Source organism: Neomonachus schauinslandi, chromosome 13 (assembly GCF_002201575.2).
Source record: "Neomonachus schauinslandi chromosome 13, ASM220157v2, whole genome shotgun sequence".
NCBI lineage: Eukaryota > Metazoa > Chordata > Mammalia > Carnivora > Phocidae > Neomonachus > Neomonachus schauinslandi.
This window is the reverse complement of record NC_058415.1, coordinates 80959509-80978250: the sequence shown is the minus strand read 5'-3', so window position 1 is coordinate 80978250 and position 18742 is coordinate 80959509. Positions and strand designations below refer to the sequence as shown.

Here is an 18742-nt window from a genome sequence, read left to right as displayed (position 1 = left end):
TAAACCCGTGTCTTAGGTGTAAAATGAGAGATCAGCACCACTGCTCCCCGAAATCCCTGGACATTCTCAATTCGGTAACATGCTGGTGATAAACACAGTTGGTTCTGAGAAGAAACTGGACGTGGAGGTTTTCTCTGCTCAGCGGGCAAGCTGCCAAGATGTGACGGCTAGGACAGGAAAGGACAAGAATTCTCTCTGGGGCCAACACTTAATCAGTGTGGCCCCCAGAGGTGACAGATGACGGCAGGATGGCAGCTGGTGGCTTCGAGAACAGCAGAAACAGCAGGTCCTGCACAAGTGCACGCGAGCCCTCCGTTGTGTCCGTGCTGGGTGTGCGATGCCCGCCGTGTGCCAGGCACACGTACTACACATCGTGTGTATTGTTGGGTCCCCTGCAGGAGCGGCTCTGCCTTCGCGCCACAGGACAGGCAGCTGAGACACAGGAGGCTGGCTCACTTTTTTCCCTTGACATTTTCTGTGCTTCAACAGCAGTCTCAGTGCGTGGCCCCGAGAATCGGCGAGTGAACGAGATTATCCTGCCCTCATAGGGCTGGCTGTTTAGAAATAGCTACAGACAAGTAAAGAGGCAATTATTGTACAGTGTGAAACAGTCTTCCAAAAGGAGGTAAAAGTAGGGTGCCGTGAAGCACAGTGAAGGGGTCCCCCACACCAGCAGGCGAGGTGGAGGCAATGACGTTCCAGGCAGAGGCAATGGCACGTTCAAAGGCCCAGGGTTACTGTCCAGGGGAGGACCTGGCGGGCCTTGTGGCCTGGCGGGGTTTACATGGGGTCAGGAGTCAGTCATTCATGTGTTCACGCACTCGGCCAGTATTCAGTGAGGGCCTACTATGTGCCAGGCTGAGGAGCCCGTAGTCGACAAAACCATCACAAATGGCTGCCTTTGTGAACCTGATCTTGTTTACTGGAGGTGGGGGCGTAAGAGGGCCGGAGATGGACATCAACAAAGTAAACGAGTAAAATCTACACTCTGATAAATGGCAGTGGTGCCGGGGGCTAGGATGGGGCGAGGCAGGCACTCAGGGGCTGGTGAGGAGCGGGTGTTGCAGCTGCAGGCGGAGTGGCCGTGGGAGGCCTGCCGGAGAAGGGGACGTTTCCACAAACACGTGAAGGAAGTGAGGGAGAGAGCCAGGGACAGTTTCAGGGCCACAAGGTGACATGGTCAGATCTGCCATTTGGCTATGACATGGAAGGTGTGTTGGGAGGGGAAGCTGGAAGCAAGGAGACTGGTGATGAGGCTGTTGGAATTCAGGCGACCCACCATTGAAGTGACGGGTGGTGGCAGCTTGGAATCTGGGGAGCGGCGGCGGGGATGGAGAGAAGAGGGTGGACCAAGGTGACAGAGGAACAACACTACGCTACTCGTGGGGTTTGGGAGTTACCCTCCTCCCCGACCTCTGGCTCAGGCACTGTGTGGGTGTTAAATCTCTTCTCTGGGTTGGGGAACAAAGCTGAAGTTCAGGTTTGGGACAGAAATTGACGAGCTTGGAAGTATTTTGCCCACCGCACTGCTCACCTGCCAAAGGTGGCAGCAGCCTATGGGGCTGTCCACAGACGAAACAAGGGATGGACGAGATGTGGTTATGCACCTGATGGACTATTACTCAGCCTTCCAAAGGAAGGAGGTTCTGACACCTGCTACAACATGGATGAACTTTGAGGACACTGTGCTGGGTGAAATAAGCCGGACACAAAAGGACAAATACCGTATGGGTCCACTGACATGAGATTCCCAGAGTGGTCAGATTCATAGAGCCTGGAAGCAGAATGGTGGTTGCCAGGGGCTGGGGAGGCGGGAAATGGGGAGTTAGTGTGCAACATGCAGAGTTTCAGTCCGGGAACATGGATGGTGGTCGTGGTTGCACAACAGCGTGAAAGTACTTAATAGCACTGAACTATAGCCTTAAAAATGGTTTAAATGGTGAATTTTATGTTATGTGTATTTTATGAAACTGTTTAAACATTTCTGTTAGGAAATTTACCCAAAGTCAGGTGACTAGCCAGTCCAGCCCAGCCCTGGGGCCCCCTTGCACCCCTGCCTCTTACTCTGAGCTCTCCCTGCCTCCCGCTCTTCCTTGGGTTCTAGACTGGCCAGGATCACCTGGTAAGCGACTTGGCATCTCTGGACCTATTTTTCCTCCCCTGGAAGGTGGAGACAACACTTCATGGGGTTGTCATAAGAATTAGATGCGTTCACACACTTGCCTCGGTGAGATTGTATCTCCTTGCATAGCACTGCTCCTCTTAGGTCAGAACGCCTGACTTCAGTAAAACAGCACAGACCTAACTAGAATCCATGCTCCCACACTTGTGAGCTGCGTGACCTTGGGTAAGCCACTTGCCTTCCTGAGCCTCAGTTTCCACTTATAAAGAGGGCCCGATATGTTCTACCTGGTAGGGATGAGGGCAAGACTTAAATAGGACCTTTGTTCAAGGTCCCCAGGGCTGTGCCTGGATGCCCCGGCCTCCGATAAACAGCAGCTGTTCCCATATGGACACAAGGTCATAGTTACGCGAGGAAAAAATTAACACAGTGATGTGACAAGTAAATTTACCATCCTTCTCCACTTCCACACCATTTTATAGGCAGGTACGGCCTCTCCCTTCTGGTAGTTGAGGTGTTTGTAGAATCCTGAACTGACACCTTTGTGTTGGCTTCAGGAACAGGTCCACGTCTGATTCGTTTTACCAAGGAGATCTATTAATCTGAGTCTAAATAATAGTAACTGAGCTCCTGCTTGGGCCTGGCCCCAAAAGCTGCTGCCCGAGAGTCAGAAATGAGTCAGACAGGGAGCTGTCTGCACAGAGCTGACTGATATTAGCCAAAGGAAGAGGCAAGGATATTGCCCCCGCAAAGTGCACTGGGAGATGGGAACCCTGTATTCTTCCCGACCCGTAAAGCCTGGGTGCCAGGAAACCTTGGACAAACCACTCCCCGTCTCCAGAGCTCAGTCCCTGTCTACATACGGAACGAGGACCACCAGTCTCTATGACCTGCAGCTCCTTCCTTTCTAAATGCGGTGACTCCCCGGCCCTGTCGCTCGCTCTGGAGGCAGACTGCAGGGCATAGTGCGTTCCAGGAAGGCTGGACCAGATCACTGCCTTCTGTGCTATACAGACCTGACCTTGGGGCCTTAGTGGTCAGCCAGGAGGGGCTTGACCCCGTGGCATGCTGGGACTCCAGCTGCAGAAGTATGAGAAAGGGGAGGACGCTGGGGCCAGGCAGAGCCTGGAATGCAGAGACCCGGAGTCAGTTCTGGAGGCCAAGGCTACAACAAGCTAATGGGAACAGGGCACGGCTCACTCCAGGTCCCCACTTTGGGCTGGGGCTTCCTGGGTGCCCCCAAGCCCTTCCAGCCTGACTCCCCAGGAGCACACCAGCCAGGGCAGGAGGAGGTGGCCTATGAGGGCAGATGCATTCTGGCCTTCATCTGCCTGCTTAAGGGGTGGGATCCCCTCTCCTTAGACCAAATTCCAGCCCTGGGGAGAAAGGAGAAGAGGACAATCTGCCTGGAGGATCTTGAGGAGTTTGCTTCATGGGCATGCCTCGTTTCCCCATCACCTGTGGGACGACAAGGAAAGTGTTCTGGCACCTTCCTAATTGCTGGTCTGCCTTCTGGTGCTCCATCTATCTCATGCCAAGGCACGGTCTACTCATTTCACATGGGATGCTGCACCCGTGCTTTCTTATCTCGGGCCAGAATTGAGTCAAATCCAGCAAAGCTGCGTTCGGGTCCTGGGGATCATTGGTAAGTGCGCTGGCGTAGCGTTTCCTCGTCAAATACTCAGTGGCCAACCCAAGTCGATTAACATGGGGAAGAAAAATCGCAGGTTATCATTCAGCCGCTGCTGCATCCATATGCATGAAGCCAAGGGACCTGACTCCCTTGCAGAATTAAGATAACCTTTAGAGGGACCCATTTCTGAGAGCTGGCTACCCACCACCCCCACCTACTCCCTGAGCGCTTCCCTATGAGCCAGGTCTGCAGCCGCCCGGGAGATGGCCCAGGCTGCCCACATGCCATTGACGTTCTTGAAGAGTTCGATGGGCTTCTGCCACTTAAGAAATTGCTCACATTTAGAAATATTCAGCTTCAGTGCACATGTCACGGCTGTATATCAGAAAAACATACTATTATCTCTAGAGCTGGCCTGAAACAACAGGCTTGTTCCCGAAACAGATGTTTTGTGAAACCCACCGTGACAGGCTCATCAGAGCTGGAGACAGGCCAGCACTTAGTTACCAGCCTCACAAGGACACAGACATCTCTGCTGGCTTCCCGTTCTCCTTCCACACCTGGGCTCAGAGGAGATCCTCCCCGTGGTTCCTCCTTCTGGCTCCTGGGTTCTGAAGTTAAACATCGTCGTACAAGCTTGATGCTCCAGGCAGACCCAGTCAGTCAGGTGTGTCCTGGGGAGAAGTTTCCAAGGTAATGACTCAGGATATTTTCATTTGGTTCAACTAACATTGATCAGGGGCCTACTGTGGCTCTGCCACTATTCTAGTTGTTTCCAGTCACTTTCTCTCACAGTAACTGGCGGGGTTCCCCGTTTCAGAAACTGAGACCTTGTGCTGGTCTCTTAGGGCTGCAGAAACATGTTCCCGCTCGGCCTCAAGCGGCAGACGTGCTCTGAGGCCCGAAGTCTGAGGCCAGGTGGTGTCAGCCAGGCCACACTCCCTCTGAAGGCTCTGGGAGAGACTCCTCCCTGCTCCTTCCAGCCGGTGGTGGTGGAAGGTGTTGGTTGGCTCATGGTGGTCTCACTCCAGTCTCTGCCTCCTCTTCCCACGGCCCTTCTCTGTGTGTCTGTGTCAGATCTCGCCCTGCCTTTCTCTTCTGAGGATAGCTGTCCCTCGATTTCGGGCCTTCTCTAAACCCAGGATAACCTCCTCTCGAGAGCCTTAATTTGATTACATCTGTAAAGACCCTTTTCCAAATGAAGTCACATTGCCAGATGCTGGGGCTTAGGGCCACTACTCGGCTGGCTACAGACCTCTAGTTATCTTCTGGTTGTTTCCCCAAGGTCAAACACTCAGGCCTTCAGTCAGGTCCTTACCCCTCAGAAGCCATGACATACGAACGTGGCCCGTGGGCCCTGCTCTTAAGAAAACTACACCTAAGTAGGAAGGAGCTTTGCGTGTTGGTTATGCTTGAGGGCTCTTGTGTCCGGCCGATCCCGATGACCTTGAGCAAATCATGTCATCGTATTTGTGTCTCATAGAAAAATGCCTCATATGGAAAATGGGAATCATATTAAAAATAATAATAGACTCACACGGCCGTGAGGACCAGACGACAGAAGGTGCTCAGCCCACAGGCATGGAGTGAGCAAGATCCCAGACGCCTTGACCCCATAGCCTCTGTGGTTAACCACCATGAACCCTCCTTCCACTTGCTAGGACTCCCCAGGACAATTGAATCAGAGCCTCTGAATAGAAAAGAGATAGTATACAGGTCCCCAAGCACCTGGGTGAGGACGAGGGAGAAGCCAAAGCTGACTTCAGGGTTTCGAGCTTGGCTCACTTGGGAGGATGGAGTTGCCAATAACAACATGGGTGGAAACAGCAAGAAGCAGGTGTGGGGGAGAGCTGGGGGACACATTGTGCTCAACTTGGCTGCAAGCGAGACACCTGGGTGGATTTGACTGGCAAGTGTTGGACTTGGAAGGTGACTTTTAAAAGCGGCCCTGAGCTTAAGAGTGAGGGAAAGAATTGAACGTTTGGCAAATTCAAGTGCTATCACAGATTAAGCCTCTCGGGAGACAGAGAGTAATCGAGAAAAGAGAACATGAAAGTGTCAGTACTCTTTGATTCATGGTCGCAGCACTCAGTTTTCTCGCCTGTAAAATGGGCACACTGCTTTTTTCTTCCCAGGCTGTTGCTCATGGATGATAAATCATGGATGGGAAGTTGCTCCATAGATTTGGGGTTTAGCCACTGTAGCTCGAGGCAGCAGGTACCAACCAGTGTCAGCCACGTATCCCTGGACGCTGAGCACCCCCCACGCCGGGCAGGAGAGGCACGTGGCCCTCTCCCCATCCCTGCGTCGCGGCTGAGGAAGCAATAACTGTTCATTCACCGGGTTTGAATTGGCCTTTCTGCTGGGCTCTAGATCCATTCAGGATCACCAAAGGAACTAAGTAAGAGCAACTAGAATGTCCCCGTTCCCTGGCAAGGGCTGCACTTTGGCCAGTGGTTTCTGCGTTTCAGAAAAGCAGGTGAGAGCACCTCTTGAAGCGCTTCTGCCTCGCCGCCCACGTCCCTGGACCCCAGCTCCCACGTGTGTGTGCCCCTTGCCATCTCGCATATATTCGCAGGACGGGCTAGGTCAGTGTCGTTGCCGTGACAACCAAGGAAGAGGGCGGCTCTGACTTCAGCTCCGCTCGGGCTTGTTAGTAGGGAAACCAAATGATTGCCTTCCTCTTGTTTTCTTTCTTGGGGCGCGGGGTGCCCCCCACATTCCCGTTGGCACGGTAACATTTTACCCCCGCCAGGTGAGTCGGTCAAGTGAGGATATTAATTTATTTGAATGGGCGTTTGGAGAGGCCATTGCGGAAGCAGAAAGTGTCGGTATGCTGTGGTTCAGGCTGTGGTGTCACAAAAAGCGCACTCCTCACGGCTGTCCCTCGGGAAGGGGTGGCGAGTGAGTGTGACGGCCTCCAGACCCCTGTCTGCACATCTCCACATCTCTGGGATTTCTAAGGACCAACGATATGTGGGGCATTCTACGAGGTTCTCTATGTTTCGTATTCCATATAGTTCTCACCAAACCCCCGTGTGTTTGGTATCATTGTCACCATTTTGCAAATGAAGAAACTGATGCTCAGAGAGTTTAAGTGCCTTCCCCAAGGCCACTCAGCAGGTAAGTGGCAGTGCTGGAGCTCAGCCCTAGGCCTGCTTGATGTGCAATCCCCACAACTGTTGCCAGTCTGCCACCCTGCCTTAACCTTGTACTTGAACTTCCGCAGTCTCTCCAGAGCCAACAGGGAGGCATCATCTCAAAAATGTACCATGATAACTAAACATTTAGTACTTCTGTGAGAAACACCACTGCACACTGTCTGGATGTCTGCTTGGGGAATTGTGCAGTGACAAGAGAAATTAATATTTTAATGGATTTTGACAACAACTCTATGGTAGGGGAATTCAAATGGCATAGAGAAAAAAGTTAGGCTTTCTCTCTGGACCTCGTTGCAAATATGCATATGCCTAATTTATTAGCCGAATTAAAAAAAAAAAAAAAAGAATCCTGTTAGGACCAAAGCTCTTGGAGGGAAAGAGTGCTATGGGCTGGAGGAGACAGTTAAATCTTCCTGGTTGGGCTTCAGCTGACCAGAAGTCACTGATTTTTGACATTTTGTTCCCACTTACGTATGCTGAAGCCAGGATGCTAGCCTCTTGTTTAATGTCATCCTACCGAATCCCTCCACACGTCTGGGAGGGGGATTCTGCTGTCCAGCTCCATCTTACAGAAGAGGAACAGAGGGGCTGAGTGATAACACAACTTCCCCAAGACCCATACAGTTAGGAAGGAGTGGAGCAGGATGGCTTATTCTTATTGCCATAAATTATTATGGTTGCCCTATTACCCTAAAAAAAAAAAAAATGGCTTTCTAGAACCTGAAGCTCAAAATGACACCCAGAGGACCCTCTGCCCTACAGGCAAAATCACACTAAATTCCTCTCATTATTTGTCTTACAGAATACTTTTCTTACCCAGTCATCTGTCAGCGTGCCTTTTTTTGCATTACCTATTAGATGTAGAGTACTATGAGGAGAACAAAAATGGATTCTATTTTCAGCAAACTCGCAGTCTATGGGGGAGAGAAGCCACAGACTTAAACGGCCATAATATAAGTTTAGAAAATGATAGATTCCACAAGAGAGGTGCAAATGAGGTGCTGTGGGAAATCCAGAAGAGTGTTTCTGGTGGGAGTGGTGAGGGGAGGCTTGTGGGCAGACTGGCATTTGAAGTGGTGGCATTTGCAGGGTGTGTAGGATTGGGGCCTGGCTGTTGGTGCTGGGGGAGCAGGGCACAGGCATCCAGGCGCGGGGGGCTACAGAAGCTGCTGGGCAGGAGGGCATGTCAGAGTCATCTCCACGTGTAAAGGAGATGGCCCAGGGAGACTGGGTGGGCAGGAAGCAGGTCACGGACAGAGGCTTAGAGGATGAACTACCGCTAGGAGGGAAAAAAACAGAGAATGGAAAAACCCTTGGAGAACGCATGGGCGCGGAAGCCAGGAAATGAGAGTTCCGGAAAGAGCGGTTAGGTGTCATTGGACGCTATGAAGAAGCTGAACTGGAGAAAGACCAAGAAGGTCGGTGGCGATAAGGACGGCCATGTAACCCCAGGAAGAGCATCACGTTTGAGGCAATGGAAGAAGAAAAGCAGTAGAAGTGTGCTCACACCGACGTCATCAAGCACACCTAGTGACCTTCTCTAGGCCACGCCCTGCTAGGCAGGGCTCAGATCGCAGTGTCCTAGCAGAGTGCAAGCTGAGAACCCCCTTGGCATTGCCAAAGCTCCATGGAAGCCTAGAAAGAACAAGGTCTTGAGGGTCAGAACCAGATGACCTGATGATACCATTTCGGAGGCATGTGACCTTGAGGGTTTCATTTAACCTGAGCTTAGCTTTGTTGGATAAACAACAGCTAACACTTATTGAGAGCTTACTGCATGCCAAGTATGGTTCTCAATGCTCTACGTGTATGTATGAACCCATTTAAGTTTTCCAGTGGTACTGGAAATAGTTCTACCAATTCTACCAATAGGTAGAACTATTATCCCCATCGTACAGACAAAGACAGCAAGGCATGAGCTAGTTAAGAGACTTTTCCAAAGTCCCCAAGCTAGTGAGCGACAGGGCCAGGATTCCAACACAGGCATTCAGGTTTGGGAGTATATGTTACTATCTCCATCTCAGGTCTCGTGTGGCTTAACCACAGTAATTAATGTACGAGAGAGTTCCTGGCCCAGCGGCGGGGCTCCATAAGAGTTATCCCCCTTACCTCCTGACCAAATACGAATGCAAAGTCTTGGCATCCTTGCCTGAGAAAGGTCCGTGGGATTAGCCCCATAAGGCCTCACTCACATTAGCGAAAATCCCATATAGAATGATGCACAAGAAAACCGCCCCAGAAAGTGGGATGCAAATGCCTTGAGGCCCTGGGACACTGAATGAAGATAGTTTTGTGTTCAACACCCTCACTACAGGTTGACCAGATGGCTGTATGGTACCCCTCGGCGGGGAGGACCCTCAAGGGCAAATCAGGGACAGGTGAAATTCACAAAGTGAGCAGATTTCATCCAAAATTTGAGGGGGAAGGAAATTTGGCCTGGGATATGCCTACTGAATCCCTGGGTTAGGGTTTACCAGGCATACGGTATACAAAAGAGAATTAGGATTACCGCAAAAAATGAAGTGCGTTTGGATGAAATTGAATGCCAAAAAGAATTACAGTCTAAGTAAAGGATAACTTCTCCACATGGTTTCCCCCACTTCTTGTCTGTGTTCACACAGGCCTATACTTTGGTGCAGAACTGTGTTTAAACAGTAAAACGCTTTGTGTTGCAGAGAGGCGCTGAGTATGTAATTAAAAGGATCCCTTCATTAGCACAACTAGACAATGAAAGCTCAAGTTGGCCTTTTCTGCTAATTTTGGAGGTGGTAAAGCAGAGGTTAATACAACCCCTGATTACAATTGTCACATAGACAGTGCCTTGCCATTGCCACTGGGAAATCTTTGTTCTCCCCGAAGACAGACAGGATCTTCCCATCACTGGGAGGGACAAAGAGAAAGGAGGGTGCATCCTGGCAACCGGAAGTGGAGGGGTCTGGCAGTGTCCCCCGGCCGGCCGTGGGGCTCCAGTCCCAGTCTCCTCACCCCAGCAGCTGACTTAACCTCTCAAAGCTTCAGTATCCTCGGATGTGAACTCAAGTGAATGATCGCACCTAAATGACTCGATTGTTGTGAGAACTCTATGAAACAATGCCCGTCTGTATTCCCTGTCAGGTATTCCGAGCACCCACTGTGTGCTAGGCCCTGTGTTAGACTAGTTCCGGAGTGAGAACAGCACCTGCCCTCCCGGGACTCGCAGTCTTGGGAAAGAACCAGGCGTCAGAGAGACGGCAGCACCAACGACCATTTCCGTACGACGGTGATCACATCCGTGAGGAAGAGTAATGCAGACCGCGGGCTCAGCTTTGGGCCCGAGACAGATGCAGTTCTCAGTACCTCTCGGGATGAGGATGATGAGGACCACGTACAAAGTCCGGGAGGTTTTAGAGGAAGGAATGGCTCATTCTAGCTCCAAAGGCCGTGGAAAGCTTTTTGGAAAAGGCGCTAAGAACGAAGTCCAAGATTTGAAGGATGAGTGTTTTTCCCATGGATAATTTGGGAAAGCACATTTACAAAGAGAGGGAGGAACGTGGAGGGTGGAAGGCGAGGCTGGCAAAGCAGGCCCGAGTGCTCTGCTCACGAGGTGGGCCCTGTGCGGGGCGCCTCGGCAGCGGGTGCGGGCAAGGCGCGTAAGGAAGAACCCGTCTCCGGGCCCGTGAAATGCTGAGCACTGGCCCAGTCTTCCAGAGAAAGACAGCAGTCAACCACCTGGTGGGGTTAAAGCGGGGACTCCTCAGCCCTTCGGGCAAAAACAATTCTCCTCCCTGTTGTCCCTGCCCCTCCCTGCCCCTCCCTGCCCGCCACAGTGGCCTCGAGAGTCTGAAGCTTTTCATGCAGAATCAGAATTTTGGCCACTCTGACATTTCGGCTTTCGTGGCCGTGGTTTTTTTTTTGGTTTTTTTCTTCTTCTGTTTTTTTTAAAGGCTCTGAACAGGAAGTCAGGAGAACTGGGTCTGCCCTTGCCACTACCTCTTGCTTGATGCCTCCCCGCAAGCAAGGGTCTGCCTTGACTTCCCTGTATATTTCAAAAGAAAAATGAGGTGAGAGGACCCCCAGTGCCCCTGCTCACTCCACGGTTTAACTTTTTCTTTATGTGGGGAGCAGCAACTATTTGGTGACATTGTTTGGCATTATTTTGTGACATCAGCAATCCTCAGTAGAGAATCAGGGTGTCAGATTAGGGGCGGTTATCCAATGAGGTCTGAGAAGAGGAGACTCATCTGGGGGATTTCTTTAGGGTGGGGACAAGAGGCAGGTGCAGTGTGACCCTGGGCAGCTTGCAGCGAGATTCCCCAGACAGAAGAGCAGGAGGACGGTCCAGTGTCTAGTGACGTGAGTTGCGGGGAGAGCGGAATGTCAGAAAGTGGTTACGGAAATCCCATAGTCTCTGGAGTTCCCAGAGGGGTACGCTCATCTCTCCCCTCGAGCCTGGTGACTAGACAGCGAGCCTCTCGAGATGATGGCATACGGGAGATAAAGATGTTGGTGATTAGAATCACAGCAGCTAACAGGTATTGAGGCACTGTGCCAAGCACGATGCATCCACTTTCTCTGTAATTGCATCAGCCCTATGGGTTAGGTGCCATTATTTTCCCCATTTTTTTGTAAGAGGAAACTGAAGCTTTGAGGCTGTATGACTCGCCTGAGGTCACCCTGCTCGAGGGTGCAGAGCTGGGATTCCAGGGGACCACCAGGCTGGTGCCCCATGGGGAGAAGCTGCCGAGCAGCCCCCCCCTCCCTGGCCCACGTGATGGTGTGCTTCATTTACTCTAACTGCCCAAGACAAAGAGAGCAAGGACACTGGCAAGACGCTGGCTCTGTGCGGAGGGGCAGAGCAGAGAGGGCCCTGTTCGAAAAGAAGCATATTGCGAGGCCTTTGTAAAATGAGCTGTCAGTTCCTTCATCCGGAAAATGAGAGGGCTGAGCCCCATGACCCTTGAAGGCCCTTCCAGCTCTGAAATAGCATGAGTTCTGGGTCTGTGGGATGGGGGCACCACAGTAAGTCCTCATGTGTGTCCTTTGGTTAACTCATCGCCTTGGCGGGAAGATGGTCCTGCAGGACCCCCGGCCTGGTGGCTCCGGGAGCTCTTCCCCAGCAGGGACCGAGACCCAGTCTGCTGCTGTTGGCACAGGGCCCTTGTTAATTCGTACCCGTGACAAACATGGTGCATTTGTGATTCGTGGGAGCCTGTATTGGTGAAATAGGGATTGAGTGCTTTGGCAGTCAAAAGGGAGCAACCCCATCCAGGTAAGTGCTGGTTGCTCCCAGGTCATTACCTTGAGGTCAGCTATAAGCCCCCCGGCCCCCAGGCAGATTCATCTGGACGCTTCATAGGCAGGCTGTGTTTTTGATCCTAAGCAATGCAACAGTTTTGTGCTAGGCTTAGGCTGGCTGTCTTCCCAGCCACTCTTCCTCATAAGCCTCACCCCATCCCATAAGTAAGAGACTTCTCTCCACTGCTGGAGGTAAAAGTGCATTTAGAGAAGGTGCCTAACTACAATGAGTTGTAGCATGATGGAGTGGAAAGCACCTGGCCTTTGAACTCAAGTAGATCCAGGGTCAAATCGTCACCCTTAGCCATGTAATAGCTGGGTGGCCTTGGGAATTTAGGTTAACCTCTCTGAAGTTAATTTTTCTCATCACTTATAGTTCGTAAGTCATAGGATCATTGCCAGACTCGAATGAGATGTTACAGGTATCCCGCCTGACTCTCGGGGACTCAGTGCCAGCTAACTCCTCGGGCATGGAAGAAGCATCGTGCACTGGTTAGAAGCAAGGACTCTGGCACTTGCCTGCTGGGTTTCTATCCTGGGCTTCTATCCAGGATTAGTCTGTGTCTTCGTACCTCAGTTTCCTCATCTGTAAAATGGGAATAACAATAACACCTACTTGGCAGGATTTCATCAAGTTTAAATTTTTTCCAGCTGCGGTTCCTGGCACATAGTAAATGCCGCCAATATCACCACGGTGTTTGTGGCTGTCGCTGTCACACCGCGCTGCGGGGAAGGAAGTGATGGGGGGGAGTGGCCAGAGGAGCGCTCAGAGGAGCATTGCATGGAGGGGGCGGGGAGGAATAGACCCAGCATGGGTCTTACAGGGACTGGAGCATCAGACAAAGTTCCCTCACTGAGTCCTTATCCTCATAATTTTGGAAACACGTGCTTCACCCATTCTATTGTCTCTCGTCTTCCCTTCTGATAGCATAGCGTCACCATCAAGCAAATGGGGCCGTATGATGGCCAAGATTCATCAAGTGACAGAGCTGGGCTACATGGTAGTTTCGTTTATTTTTAGTGACTTCATCCTCCAACTCTTTAAATTAGCTGCTGGGCTAATTTAAGGCACTTCTGTGGTACACGGTTAGCAGTTTCTTCAGGAATGACAATGTGCATTTGAAATCCCAAGTGACTGCGGGGATGGGTCTCAGCCACGTGGTGGGGAAAGGACCCTGCCTACCTCCTTTTGCACCACTGCCCACCAGGCTCTCCTGCCAAGCCCCGGATTGCCCGGATTGCCCGGGAACATGATCCAGGGTGCTCTATCGCTTTCTGTCCCCCATGGTCCAGCAGTTGCCAAATCCACCTTCTTTCACCCAGACTAGTGATTCTTAGACTGCAGCCCGCATCAGAATCACCCATGGGGCTTGCTAAACAGAGCGCCCAGCCCACTCAGTGTCTGAGTCCATGGGCCTGGGGTGGGGCCAAGAATTTGTATTCCCAGCAAGTTCTCAGGTGTTGCTGATGCTGCTGGTCCAGGGCATTTGCTTTCAGAACCATTGACCTAGAATATTCTAGTAGCTCCTAACATCATCCACTCCCCTGCCTTGATTAATGCTGGCAGGCTCATTCACCTTCACCATACTTCTGATTTTGCCCTTCCTCTCCCCCAGATCCACCACTTCTGATTTCCCACACTACCAAATCCAAGCAGTCTTACATCCAAGATCCTATAAGACCTAGACATCCACAGCAGCTTCCTGGTCGTATTCCCACCCATTCCCCTCATGCATACTACCAGGACCCAGCAAACCGACCTCATTCCATATGCTCTAGGTCCTTCTCTGGATGCTCACCTGGGCATTTTCACCTGACTCACTCACTGTTTACAGATGGGTCTTGTCTTCCCCTACCTGGTCACATGCTTCTGGGTGGTAAGAACTGTGTCCACCTCACCCATGTATCCGAGGCCTGTGGGACAAGGAAGTGCTTGGGAAATAGTTCATGAACATATAAATTATTGAAGCCATGCTTAACTAAAAATGGAAATTATTTCTCTCAGTGAATTCACGTACTTTCCCTGAAACTGGAATCTGACATTGCTTTATCGACCTTCCTGTTTTGTTAATTTCTGGGGATATATACAGTGTATGCCTAAGGAAAAAGGTTTTTGGTTTGACTTATTAGCACAAGAACTATATAGTGAGCCTAAGTATGGAACATGTAGTCCTAAGTATTAATTCTGATTCCACTACTGACTTATGATGTTGGGCAAGTGTTCGGGTTCTCTGGATCTTGGTTTTCTAATCTATAAAATGGCATGGGTTTCTACCTACCTCATAGAATTGTTATGAGAAACACTGAGATAATATCAATAAGTTGCTTGGCCCAGTGCTTGACATAGTAGGTCCCCGATAAATAGCAAGCTTTCCAGGCAAAATAGAGATAGGTGGTTTTTCACAAGAGTTTTAATAACAAAGAATTCCATTTTATTTGAAAAACGATAATAGAGAAAACATTCCAGAATTTTAATGAATCAAGGATATACCAAATTCAATAATAATAAAAAAATTACCCCAAAGGATAGTAAGTTTGATTTATGTTTTCTTTACCAGCCACTTTTATTTCATAAACCCGACGTTTCCATTAAATGCTATTAAATAAAAACAAGATTTTACAGTATTTGCGATAACTTGGATCTCGATGTGATCATTGGAATTAGCTCAAGCAAAGATACCATTTCTCATTGTTTTATTTATTTATTTATTTTTAAAGATTTTATTTATTTATTTATTTGACAGAGAGACAGACAGAAGAGCACAAGCAGAGGCAGTGGCAGAGGGAGAGGGAGAAGCAGGCTCTGCATCAAGCAGGGAGCCCGATGCGGGGCTCGATCCCAGGACCCTGGGATCATGACCCGAGCCAAAGGCAGACGTTAACCATCTGAGCCACCCAGGCGCCCTCATTGTTTTATTTCGTCTTCTAAATCAGCTACATCTTTACTGCCTTCTTCCGGTTGAGTAAAACACTCCCCGCTGAATTTGTGGTTTTGAGTTCCTGAAAATGGTATCTGTGGCTTTGAAGGCCCTTTTCATCTTGAGCTTATTAATTGGGATTCAGGACGGAAGGGAAATGGCAGTCAGCCAGTAAACACAGCAACCCTTGAAGGAAATGTGAAGGGCTCACGTTCAAGAGAAAAAACACTCATTCTGCGTGGCTCTGGGCGTAGGGCGGGGTGCAGGCTGAGGACACTGGTGGGAGATATCCTCTGACATGCCCGTCATTAGGAAAACTTCCCCAGCCCGAGAGGCCCCCTGAAGGTGGTGGGGCCCCCATCACCCCGGCAACCCGAGCGGAGGCCACCACCACCCTGGCCCATCTGCTAATTAAATGACCCACTGGTGTTAGTGGCCTTATCTGCCTGGAATTAAAGTTTCTCCTCCGAAATGGCATTGTCATAGAAATGTTCTGGAACTAGATAGAGGTGATGGGTACACAACACCGTGAATGTACTAAATGCCACTGAAATGTATACTTTAAAGTGGTTAAAATGGTGAATTTTATGTTGTATACATTAGACCACATACGAAGAAATAGATGACATCATTGGACAGAATGACCTCCAAGGCTTCTACCTGCTGTGACAGATTATGTTTCTGGGAGAGAGCACATCACCTAAGACCGACCACCACACCCCATTTAGTCAAAGACAGGCCACGGAGACACTCAACTGAGGGGGGTAGCTGATTAAATTATGGTTCTGGCTTAATACCGAATATCACACATCCATGAGAAATTCTGCTCCTGAAAACATATTTAATGCCATGGGAAGACACTTGGAATGTCACGTAAAGCATAAAAAGAAGGATTTACGCTTCGTGTAATGTGATCCTAACTTTACAAATATAGATAAGAAACCAAAACACAGTGGTTTTATCCCTGAGCTGTGGATTACAAATGATTTAGATTCTTTTATACATTTCTCAAAATGTCTACAAAGAGCATGGGTGACTATTATAATCTAAAAACACTATTTAAAACACAACGTAAGGGGCGCCTGGGTGGCTCACACGTTAAGCGTCTGCCTTCGGCTCAGGTCGTGATCCCAGGGTCCTGGGATCGAGCCCCGCACGGGCTCCCTGCTCTGGGGAGCCTGCTTCTGCTTCTCCCTCTCCCACTCCCCCTGCTCGTGTTCCCTCTCTCACATGCTCTCTCTCTCTCTGTCAAATAAATAAAATCTTTTTTAAAAAAAACAAACAAACAAAAACACAACGTAAATAACAGTACTTTGGATTCTGTGACCCCACCCCGTGAATCATGCCGTGCTTTCGAGCGATGGATTGGCAACGGACACGCTGGAAGGACTGGCTGGAAGGACGGATTTATAATTCTGGTTCAGCTGTGGCAAACCGCAGGGACTCTCGGTTTCTTCATCTGGAACAGGGGCATAAAAATAACAGTCACTTCACAGGGCTGTGTGAAGAGCGGATGAGACAATGAAGATGGGACGACTGATTGGGAAGAGTTCTGAGCTCTCTTCATTGGCACTGAGTGCGTTCAAACTGTACATTTCCAAATCTTCCCTCTAACAAAAACTTAATGAGTGCTTATAAAGTCAGTGATTGCCACTTACCCAGTAATTTAAGAGCTAATCTCCAGTAATACTGCTACTCTTTTCTTAACTGTCTTCCTATAACCTTCATGCGAAGACATTTCATTTTGTCTGAAAAGTAACCACCTGACTTTTATTTACTGTTCTTGAATTCAAGGAGACGATGATACAACCGGCTTAGCTGGAGGGAGACGGCACCCCCCCGCCCCGGGAAAGGTGTTTCTCCCCAGGAATCAGGCCTCTCCTTGGTGGGCGAGGCTTTGTTTCCCCAGAACCATCCACACACGGCTGAACTTTACGAAGGGTTTTCCTGGGGCGCCTGGATGGCTCAGTCAGTTGAGCGTCTGACTTCGATTTCTGCTCAGGTCATGATCTCAGGGTTGTGAGATTGAGCTCCACGTAGTCAGGCTCTGCGCTCAGCGGGGAATCTGCTTGGGAGTCTCTCTCTCTCCCTCTCCCTCTGCCCCTCCCCTGACTCTCTCTCTCAAATAAATAAATAAATAAATCGTAAAAAGTGGGGGAGGGTTTCCTTTGTGCTGCTCTGGTTCTCTCCTCTGCCTGTCCTTGCTTTGAGACCCATGCCATGACCCACCTCGAAGGAACTGTGAACAGAATTCACAGGACTTGACTCACAAGGAGGTTCTCTTCCTTACAGGCTGACTCCTTAATCCAGAATGAAGAGAAGACTATTAGGGCAGGGCTGTCAAGCTTGCTGTTTCTCTATCAAACCTCTTCCCCATTTAGAAGACCTTATGATGTACAAAATATTATAACCTTGATGTTTTATTTGAGGCCTGCCTTGCCATTAAAAGCAAACTCCCAATTCAACAAGTTCAATGAAACATTTCCCAAGCACCTCAACGATCCAGGTTGAAATCGAGTTGAATGAGATTTGGAGTTGAATGAGTTTGAGTTGAATGAGTTAGAGTTGAATGAGGTGTGAGGGAGGGATTGGCGTCTAGACAAACGCAGTGCCGCTTGAGCAGAGGAAGCAGGGAGCAGGTCTGAGAAACAGGAGTGGGACCTGGAAGAGAGTCATCAGCATGATCAAGGAGACATCTGAGCTGGCTCTGGAAGTGGAACAGAAATGTGCCAGGCAGCCAGGGCCAGGGGAAGGCCTCAAAGGCCAAGGAAAGAGGGTACAAAGATACCAAGATGGCCCGACTTGGTGACTGATGGCGTGCTTGGAAGTGGGAGCACAGGGGATGAGGCCATTTAATAAGAAAAAAGTAGAAATTGGCCTTGGTATTGAGCTCAATACCAGGTGACATGGTTCTAATTTTCCTGGAGTTAGCCGGTTGGGCAGTATTTACTGACCAAGTACAACGTGCTCAGGGTTCTGTCTCAGGAATGGACGCAGGTTATGGATGGAAATGGTCACACCAGTTCCTAGACCAGCTGTGGGCGGCACAGCAGAGGGGAAAGTGAGATGAGCTGCAAGGGCAGAGAGAGGCACCAGCTGTGGAAGAGAGCTGGGTGTCCAGTGGGCACCAAGTCTCTGGTCCAGACCAGACCAATGGGCAGCAGGGTGGGGTGGCAGGGAGTGCCCAAGGCCTCTGAGGGTATAATGTGTCTAGGGCAGTGATAGGAAATGAGGAGGTTGGAGAAGAAATCAAGAGGGGCCTTGAGTGCCCGAGTGAAGAGTATGAACCTCATTGTAGGCACTCGGGAATCACTGAAGAGTTGTACCAAGGGGCAGCCAAGCCAGGTTTGCTTTAGAAGAGGTGCCTCAAGGGGCGCCTGGGTGGCTCAGTCAATTGGGCATCCGACTCTTGACTTCAGCTCAGGTTGTAATATCAGGGTCGTGGGATCGAGCCCTGCATCAGGCTCCATGCTGAGCACTAAGCGTGGAGCCTGCTTGGGATTCTCTCTCTCCCTCTCCCTCTACCCCCACCGCTTGCATTCTCTCTCTCTCTCTAAAAAAAAATTTAAAAAAGATTTTTAAAAATAAGAAAAAAAAAAAGAAGAGGTGCCTCAGTGACAGTGTCTATGGGTCT

The 18742-nt window shown here is 50.0% G+C and overlaps 1 protein-coding gene across 1 annotated transcript in view; it reads left to right on the top strand.

Annotated features, from left to right (window-relative positions):
* The window catches only part of TTLL11 (tubulin tyrosine ligase like 11), a 225994-nt gene that overhangs the window by 167604 nt on the left and 39648 nt on the right, over nt 1–18742 (top strand). The gene's annotated exons all lie outside the window — the stretch shown is intronic.